The 10,352-nt window shown below is 39.3% G+C and overlaps 1 protein-coding gene across 1 annotated transcript in view; it reads right to left on the bottom strand.

Moving 5' to 3' along the window:
• Positions 1-2,159: 2,159 nt before the first annotated feature.
• ADHFE1 (alcohol dehydrogenase iron containing 1) overlaps positions 2,160-10,352 on the bottom strand; it is a 61,282-nt gene continuing 53,089 nt past the window's right edge. Inside the window, exons 16-17 of the transcript XR_008844254.1 lie at positions 2,704-2,800; positions 2,160-2,211 (exon numbers count right to left, since the gene is read on the bottom strand). The gene's annotated coding sequence lies outside the window, so the exon portion shown is untranslated. The remainder of the gene's footprint in view (positions 2,212-2,703; positions 2,801-10,352) is intronic.

The following is a 10,352-nucleotide window of genomic DNA, read 5'->3' as shown; positions in this document are numbered from 1 at the left end:
CCGGCCCTAAGACATCTTATCCTTTGGATAGGAGATAAAATGTCTGAACGCGGGAGTCCCGCCACTGGGGACCCCCGCAATCTTGCATGCGGCACTCACCTCTTTGAGTTGCACGCCACGCTGGCAGCTCACAAACTGCCAGGTGTCGACCACAGGGCTGGAGTATGGTGATTTCACAACTCTGCCCCCGTGTGACGTCATGCTCCGCCCCCGCTATGCAAGTCTATGGGAGGGGGCGTGACGGCCATCACGCCCCCTCCCATAGACTTGCATAGCGGGGGCGGGGTCTGATGCCACAAGTGGGCGGAATCGTGACGTCACGATACTCCGGCCTCGTGGTCTGCACCTGGAAGCTTGTGAGCTGGAAGCGCGGCGTGCAACTCAAAGAGGTGCAGAGTGCCGAATTTAAGATTGCGAGGGTCTCCATCGGCGGGACCCCCGCGGTTAGACATTTTATCCCCTATTCTTTGGATAGGGGATAAGATGTCTTAGGGCCGGAGTACCCCTTTAATGCTCAATTCATGACTGTTTCGGAACAAATGGAGCGCTGGTACTAAATCATTTTATCTATAGAAGTCTTATCTATTAATGGTGTGACGGCAACCCATTTTTTAGTACCTGAGCAGCTATACACGGTCACTCTTGTCCAACAGCGCCAATGTTTTTCTCATTTTTTGTATCTGATTGTATAGGGGTATGTTCACACAAAGTGGATCTGCTGTGGATTCCCTGCAACTGATCTGCAGCAGATCCACGTTCCATAATTTATGTTTTGTATTGAAAAACTGTGTTGAGAATATTATTTTTCATCTGTTGGAAGACGCAAAACACTATAAGCCCTTGTTGGGGAAACTTTGGGACGGACTGTGTTAAATGTAGACAGCATAAATGTAGATGAGACAGGCAGAAGATACACAAAATGTATTACACACTTTTGACTTCCTTACACCTTCTCTTGGTTTCTTTCATTTGCATTAATATTTTGCTGCAAAAACATTTCACACACCATTAAGTATTTTTATTCCTTTTCTAGTTACTTTTTATAACTGTCTAGTGAGGCGCAAAGTGTCTAAAACAAACAATAAATGTGGCATTGCCAGTTGGTTGTCACAGTTTGAGACAGAATTCTAGAGCATTTTAATTAGTTATTCTGTCTAATTTTGTTCAATAAAAAGAAGTGTTAAAGGGGTACTCCAGTGGAAAACGTTTTATATCAACTGGTGCCAGAAAGTTAAACAGATTTGTAAATTAGAAAAACTGTAGAAAAGCCAGCAAGTAGAAGCAAAAAAATTATAAATCTTTATTCAGGTATCTTCTTTAAAAAACCTTCGCGGTGGCAGACAAACAACGGACATATCAACATTTAAATTATTGCACAAAAAAGATGAGGGTCTCAAATAGAGCTGACGCGTTTCCAATCTATTGATCCTTACTCATAGCCTATGAGCAAGGATCAATAGATCGGAAACGCGTCAGCTCTATTTGGGACCCTCATATTTTTTGTGCAATATTTTATATTTTGATATGTCCATTGTTTGTCTGCCACCGTGAAGGTTTTTTTTTTAAAAGAAGATACCTGAATAAAGATTTATAATTTTTTTTTACTTCTACTTGCTGGCTTTTCTACAGTTTTTCTACATCTCCAGAGGTAGCCGTGCAAGTCCCAGGTGAGCTTAGACTTTTTCTATTTTTCTACAGGATTTGTAAATTACTTCTATTAAAAAAATTTCCAGTACTTTTTATACCACAGATGAAATACTTTTCTTTTTTTTATTTCTCTTCTGTCATGACCACAGTGCTCTCTGCTGACCTCTGCTGTCCATTTTAGGAACTGTCCAGAGTAGGAGAAAATTCCCATAGCAAACATATGCTGCTCTGGACAGTTCCTAAAATAGATAGAGGTGTCAGCAGAGAGCACTGTGGTCGTGACATAAGAGAAATCCAAAAAGAAAAGCATTTCCTCTGTAGTATACAGCCCCTAAAAAGTACTGTAAGGATTATGATTTTTTTTTATAGAAGTCATTTACAAATCTGTTTAACTTTCTGGCACCAGTTGATTTAAAAAAAAAAAAAAAAAAAAAAAACTATGTTTTCCACCCGAGTACCCCTTTAACTCTTTTAGGTTTTATAAATAGATTTTCAAAAATTCTATACATATAAATGGATGGGAAGGAGGTTCTTCTTGTCTCAGAATTTGAAAACTTCTGTTTACTGAAATTTAAAAAAAAAAGTGTTTACTGAATTATGCTACCTTCATGAATATAGCCCAAAATGATTTTATGTTAAACTGTATATTTTGACGTCTTTATAACCATTCCTACATTTTGTCTTGCCAAATATGTTAATTGCTGACCAATCTTAGGCTGATACATTTATGATGTTTTTGTCAAACATACAATGGTTCAGTTGTCATTTGATTATTAAACAAGATGGTAAAGTCTGTCCTGTGCTCTGCAATGTGTGGTGTATTGCTTATGTTTTAATTTTTCCAAATGCGAATATTCTAAGTTCTAAAAATAATAATAATAATACGTATAATAATCTTCATTAAGATAAGAAGAAAAATATGTTTTTTTCCCCCAAAATGTGTCAGTTTATGATGTACTCAGTAGCGTCCGTACAGCTAAGTAAGTATACATTCTAAGACATACAGTTTGGAAAATTAATGTACTAAGTGTCACACCTCGCAGACACAAGACTTACCCATAGGGCAAGTGGACTGATTGGCTGTAAGGTAGCGTCTCTCATAACTTGCTGAGTCTAGTCATATTTTTGGAATTTCTAAGACGTTCACAGAATTCTAAGGTATATAAATAAGATAAAGTTATGATATGAATCTATATGATATATAGTTATAGATGACATACAGAAGCTGCTGAGCTGTGTTCGTCATTTTGCACACATTTCCATAATATCAAGATGCGTTGTCTGTGGTCTTCCATAGTACATTATGAAAAACTGATCATCACGCAGGAAACAATGGAGTCACAAACTATTACAAATGAGCTCTGCTATATCTGCCTACACCCATCAATTTGTTTCAGAACATTCCGAGAGCTTAAAGTCTAAACGCAACACTGTGTGTGGACAGCTCTCTCCAATGTTTCCAGCACCAGCGCACGGGCTAGCCAGCAGCGTCACCGGACCGGATCAATAGTATAACAAAGGAATGTCCAGCGCCAAGTGCGGTAAAACGACAGGTACTTTATTGTAGGATCAGCGGATACAAACTTGCATCAGGCAGGAGCTGACGTGTTTCGGACCATTACAGGTCCTAAAGCATGCCATGACTAAGGACCTGTAATGGTCCGAAACGCGTTGGCTCCTGCCTGATGCAAGTTTGTATCTGCTGATCCTACAATAAAGTACCTGTCGTTTTACCGCACTTGACGCTGGACATTCCTTTGTTATACAGCTTAAAGGGGTATACTGCTGCTCAGCGTTTGGAACAAAGTGTTCCGAACGCTGGAGCCGGCACCGGGAGCTCGTGACATCATAGCCTCACCCCCTCTTGATGTCATGCCCCGCTCCCTCAATGCAAGTCTATGGGAGGGGGCGTGACGGCCGTCACGCCCCCTCTCATAGACTTGCATTGAGGGGGCGGGGTGTGGCACCATGAGGAGGCGGAGCTATGACATCACAAGCTCCCGGCTCCGGCTCCAGCATTCGAAATAGTTTGTTCCAAACGCTGAGCAGCAGGGCACCGACTCCAAGGTTCGAAACAGTTTGCTCCAAACACTGAGCAGCAGGGCACCGGCTCCAGCGTTCAGAACAGTTTGTTCCAAATGCTGAGCAGCAGGGCACCGGCTCCAGCGTTTAGAACAGTTTGTTCCAAATGCTGAGCAGCGGACTACCACTTTAAAAAAAAAAACAAGACAGAAAGTCAGTTTTGATACAATTCATATTTTGTCAGAATAGTCCGATAAATACAAATCAATTGTTATTATGTGTGAATGAGTACCGTCTAAGATATTCTGGGGTATTCGCCTTGCGCTGCAGATTAATGTTGCAAATTCAATATACATATCAAAATCATCATTAAAAAAAAAAAGTGTTGAGCGGAATTAGATATGACCCAAGAAGTGAATTATTTATGAAGTACAAAGCTCTGAAATCCATCGCTTTTGTCTCCTATGATATCACACAACTGACAGGGGTTGTGAAACGTGACCCAATTACAGTGTGATTTATTGAGCCACGCGTCCAGCTTTTCGCATTGCATGTCATTAGCATGAGATTGGCCGGCGTGCTCATCTGCTTCAGGCTTGACTCTCCCCAGCACTAAACACTCTCAGCAGATGGGGAATTGCACGTTCTAGAAAGGAATTGTTTATCCTCCCATTGATGCTCACTCAAGTGATCACAACAAATCCATTACCCACGCATAAAAAGATCAGTAGCCCATCTATCCGGGAGTGAATGGGACCTGTGTAATACAGCAGGGATTTAATGCTTTAATAGTCATAAGCATAATACGCACTGTCACTGAAATCTGCTCCAAATAAAGGTATTTAATGTGACAGGGAAGATTTGGGGAAGATGTCGCCCAAGCACAAAACTTGTAAAATTACAGCTCAAGACCCAAAAGTTTGTCAGAGGATTAGGCTGGGTCTATGATTGAGAGTAGATCTGACCTGATCCAGTATAACACATGATTATTTAGTTTAATATTATTATTGGATGCAAACAATTTTTTCCTCATCACCTTCTAAAAATAAATAACACTTAAAATTTTGCACCTAAAAATCCATATGAGGGCTTGTTTTTTGTGCCACCAATTCTACTGTGTAATGACGTCAGTCATTTTACCCAAAAATCTACAGCGATACGGGGAAAAAAACATTGTGCGACAAAATGGAAGAAAAAACGCCATTTTGTAACTTTTGGGGGCTTTCGTTTCTACGCAGTGCATTTTTGGGTAAAAATGACACCTTATGTTTATTCTGTAGGTCCATACGGTTAAAATGATACCCTACTTATATAGGTTTGATTTTGTCGCACTTCTGAAAAAAATCATAACTACATGCAGGATAATTTATACGTTTAAAATGGTCATCTTCTGACCCCTATAACTTTTTTATTTTTCCACGTACAGGGCGGTATGAGGACTCATTTTTTGCGCCGTGATCTGAAGCTTTTAGTGGTACCATTTAGTTTTAATCAGACTTTTTGATCGCTTTTTATTCATTTTTTTATGGTATAAAAAGTGACCAAAAATACGCTATTTTGGACTTTGGAATTTTTTTGCGCGTACGCCATTGACCGTGCGGTTTAATTAATGATATATTTTTATAGTTCAGACATTTACCACATATGTCTATTTTTATTTACACAGGTTTTTTTATGGGAAAAGGGGGGTGATTCAAACTTTTATTAGGGAAGGGGTTAAATGATCTTTATTAACTATTTTTCACTTTTTTTTTGCAGTGTTATAGCTCCCATAGGGGGCTATAACACTGCACACACTGATCTTTTACACAGATCACTGCAAATCCATAGCTTTGCACTGATAAGTGTTTTTGGCGGTTGATTGCTCAAGCCTGGATTTCAGGCTTGCAGCAATCAATCGACGATTGGACGCACAGGAGGCAGGTAAGCCACCCTTCTGCTGCTTCCTAGCTGATCGGGACATCGCGATTTTATCGCGATGGTCCAGATCAGCCCGACCGAGCAGCCAGGATGCTTTTACTTTCCCTTTTAGACGCGGCGTTCAACTTTGATCGCCGCGTCTAAAGAGTTAATGACGGACATCAGCCTGATCGGCGATGTCCGGCATTACCGTGGGTCCTGGTTGCTTACAGCAACCGGTACCCACTGGGTATGATGCGCGCTCACCTCTTATGTGGATGTATGCAAAAAATAAAAAATAAATATTTTTTTCAGAGAAAAACATAAACATATACATATAATTTGTGCAGAAACATATATATTGAAAACAGGTGGTCAGCCCAAAAATATATAGTATATACATTTATAGTAGAGTATATATTAAGTATATACTGTATATAGATAGATGGATAGATAGATAAAGTGTTTGTAGCCCAATGTGTTCTAATAAATTCTTTATTTTTTATTTTTTGCTACACTATAGATATAGGTGTTTTACTATTTGGTTGACTATCTGTACTTTTTAATAAAGTGTCACCTGGGTGGAAACTTCATCCCATGATTGGGTGTGAATTCTAGGCAAAGATTCTCTCCGTTGCCTATAGCAACCAATCACTGCTTTCATTTTACCAGAGCAAAATTAGAAATGAAAGCTGTGCACTGATTGGTTGCTATTAGAGATGAGCAAACTTACAGTAAATTCGATTCGTCACAAACTTTTCGGCTCGGCAGTTGATGACTCATCCTGCATAAATTAATTCAGCTTTCCGGTGCTCCGGTGGGCTGGAAAAGGTGGATACAGTCCTAGGAAAGAGTCTCCTAGGACTGTATCCACCTTTTCCAGCCCACCGGAGCACCTGAAAGCTGAACTAATTTATGCAGGATAAGTCATCAACTGCCGAGCCGAGAAGTTTGTGACGAATCAAATTTACTGTAAGTTCGCTCATCTCTAGTTGCAATGAACCAAAGTTCCCACCCATCTGACTGTTCAAGTAGTTAAAGGGGTACTCAGGAGGGTAAAAAAAAATTTTTTTTAATCAGTTGGTGCCAGTAAATTGTAAATTACTTCTCTTTAAAAATCTAAAGCCTTTTAGTACTTATCAGCTGCTGTATGCTCTAGAGGAAGTTGTGTAGTTATTTCCAGTCTTACCACAGTGCTCTATGCTGCCACCTCTGTCAGTGTCAGAAACGGTCCAGAGCAGAAGCACATCCCCAAAGCAAATGTCTTCTGCTCTGGACAGTTCCTGACATTGACAGCGGTGTCAGCAGAGAGCACTGTGGTCAGACTGGAAAAAACTTCCTCTGGAGCATACAGCAGCTGATAAAAACTGAAAGGCTTTTTAAATAGAAGTAAATTGCAAATCTGTATATCTTTGTGGCACCAGTTGATTTGAAAAAGGTTTTTTTTTTCCCTCCAGAGTACCCCTTTAAATGACTGTATCTTAGAAACCGTGGGACCTAGCAAGAAAGTAAGAAAACTATAAACTATATTAATCTAATTTTGTTTTGGACTGACTGTAGATCAGTGTTTTCCAAACAGCGTGTCTCCAGCTGTTCCAAAACTACAACTCTCAGCATGCCCGGACAGCCGTTGGCTGTCCGGGCATGCTGGGAGTTATAGTTTTGCAACAGCTGGAGGCACACTGTTTTGAAAACACGGTTGTAGGTCCTCTTTTCAAAGGAGAATCTATATACCCTGTACAGAAGAGGAATATTGAGGCGGACAAAGCATTCCATATTCTGGCCAAAAAAACCTTTAGCAGGAACCATAGAATTACACATCCCGCTGATGAATTATATACTGAGAGCCATGGAAGGAAGAAGGGTAAGACACATGAATAGAGCGTTTTATTATTTTAAAATAATTTTTAAGTTTTAAACCGCTATATTTATACATAGAAAACTAGTGAATGGATTTGTGTTTTTTGTTTATTCATCGAAAAAATAAAACATATATATATAACAACACTACGCACTGATATTCAAAACACATTAATACATTAAAGGGGTATTCCAGGCAAAAAAAAAATGTTTTTTTTATCTATCAACTGGCTCCAGAAAGTTAAACAGATTTGTAAATTACTTCTATTAAAAAAACTTAATCCTTCCAATATTTATCAGCTGCTGAAGCTGAGTTGTTCTTTTCTGCCTGACAACAGTGCTCTCTGCTGACACCTCTGTCTGTCTCAGGAACTGCACTGAGTAGAAGAGGTTTGCTATGGGGATTTGCTTCTACTCTGGACAGTTCCCGAGACAGGTGTCATCAGAGATCAGAGAGACAGAAAAGAACAACTCAACTTCAGCAGCTCATAAGTACTGAAAGGATTAAGATTAAGTAATTTATAAATCTGTTTAACATTCTGAAGCCAGTTGATATATAAAAAAAAGTTTTTTCCTGGATAACCCCTTTAAGTGGAGGTGGCAAAAGCTCTATTCATGGTCTTAAAGGGGGTACTCTGGTGGAAAACATGTATTTATTTATTTATTTTAAATCAACTAGTGCCAGAAAGTTAAACAGATTTGTCAATTACTTCTATTAAAAAATCTTTATCCTTCCAGTACTTTTAGCAGCTGTATGCTGCAGAGGAAATTATTTTCTTTTTTAATTTCTTTTTTGTCTTTTCCACAGTGCTCTCTGCTGACACCTCTGTCCATGTCAGGAACTGTCCAGAGCAGGAGAAGATCCTCATAGCAAACCTGTGCTACTCTGGATAGTTCCTGACACGGACAGAGGTGTCAGCTAGAGATGAGCGAACTTACAGTAAATTCGATTCGTCACGAACTTCTCGGCTCGGCAGTTGATTACTTTTCCTGCATAAATTAGTTCAGCCTTCAAGTGCTCTGGTGGGCTGGAAAAGGAGGATATATTCCTAGGAAAGACTCTCCTAGGACTGTAACCACCTTTTCCAGCCCACGGGAGCACCTGAAAGCTGAACTAATTTATGCAGGAAAAGTCATCAACTGCCGAGCCGAGAAGTTCGTGACGAATCAAATTTACTGTAAGTTCGCTCATCTCTAGTGTCAGCAGAGAGCACTGTGGACAAGACAAAAAAAGAAATAAAAAAAGCAAAGAATTTCCTCTGTAGCATACAGCCGCTAATAAGTACTGGAAGGATAAAGTTTTTTTAATAGAAGTAATTTACAAATCTTTTTAACTTTCTGGCACCAGTTCATTTAAAAAAATTTTTTTTTCCACCGGAGTACTCCTTTAACCCTTTAATAGATAAGTGCTCAGTGTGTTCTAAAATATCACAGCTATAGATATATATTTTTTTAGCAGCTGTATGCTGCAGAGGAAATTATTTTCTTTTTGAATTTCTTTTTTGTCTTGTCCACAGTGCTCTCTGCTGACACCTCTGTCCATGTCAGGAACTGTCCAGAGCAGGAGAAAATCCTCATAGCAAACCTGTGCTACTCTGGACAGTTCCTGACATGGACAGAGGTGTCAGCAGAGATAACTGTGGACAAGACAAAAAAAGAAATAAAAAAAAGCAAAGAATTTCCTCTGTAGAATACAGCCGCTAATAAGTACTGGAAGGATAAAGTTTTTTTAATAGAAGTAATTTACAAATCTTTTTAACTTTCTGGCACCAGTTCATTTAAAAATTTTTTTTTTTCCACCGGAGTACTCCTTTAACCCTTTAATAGATAAGTGCTCAGTGTGTTCTAAAATATCACAGCTATAGATATATATTTTTTTAGCAGCTGTATGCTGCAGAGGAAATTATTTTCTTTTTGAATTTCTTTTTTGTCTTGTCCACAGTGCTCTCTGCTGACACCTCTGTCCATGTCAGGAACTGTCCAGAGCAGGAGAAAATCCTCATAGCAAACCTGTGCTACTCTGGACAGTTCCTGACATGGACAGAGGTGTCAGCAGAGATAACTGTGGACAAGACAAAAAAAGAAATAAAAAAAAGCAAAGAATTTCCTCTGTAGCATACAGCCGCTAATAAGTACTGGAAGGATAAAGTTTTTTTTTAATAGAAGTAATTTACAAATCTGTTTAACTTTCTGGCACCAGTTCATTAAAAAAATATATAATTCCACCGGAGTACCCCTTTAACCCTTTAATAGATAAGTGTTCAGTGTGTTCTAAAATATCACAGCTATAGACATAAAAAAAACCTTTGTAGACAAAATAAATATGAGCATAATAGGTAAACTAATATAACCCGGTATCATCATTTTCAGCTAACATCTGGTATGAAGTTGGTTAATAAGGGGACCCAGAGCTCCATGTCTGTGGTTTAGAGTGTCACTAAATCCTAGTGGCAATATGTGCCCTTAATATGCTATGTGCAGAAGGTCGGGCTAATTCTGTATGAAACATAATATTGTGTAAAAATCGGCTCCATGTGTCCGCCTATTGTGTTCGGCGATTGTGGGCTGTGGGCGCAGTCAATTGTTCTATTGAATGGCGTATGGGTATGATTCAATAATCTGTCCATGGGTATAGTGCTAAAGGATCAGCATTAGAGATGAACAAATTTACAGTTAATTCGATTCGTCACGAACTTCTCGGCTCGGCAGTTGATGACTTATCCTGCATAAATTAGTTCAGCTTTCAGGTGCTCCCGTGGGCTGGAAAAGGTGGATACAGTCCTAGGAGACTCTTTCCTAGGACTGTATCCCCCTTTTCCAGACCACCGGAGCACCTGAAAGCTGAACTAATTTATGCAGGATAAGTCACGAACTGCCGAGCTGAGAAGTTGGTGACGAATCAAATTTACTATAAGTTCGCTCAT

Source organism: Hyla sarda, chromosome 5 (assembly GCF_029499605.1).
Source record: "Hyla sarda isolate aHylSar1 chromosome 5, aHylSar1.hap1, whole genome shotgun sequence".
In the NCBI taxonomy this organism is placed as follows: domain Eukaryota; kingdom Metazoa; phylum Chordata; class Amphibia; order Anura; family Hylidae; genus Hyla; species Hyla sarda.
The sequence above is the reverse complement of the archived record's forward strand: the minus strand, read 5'-3'. Positions and strand labels throughout refer to the sequence as shown.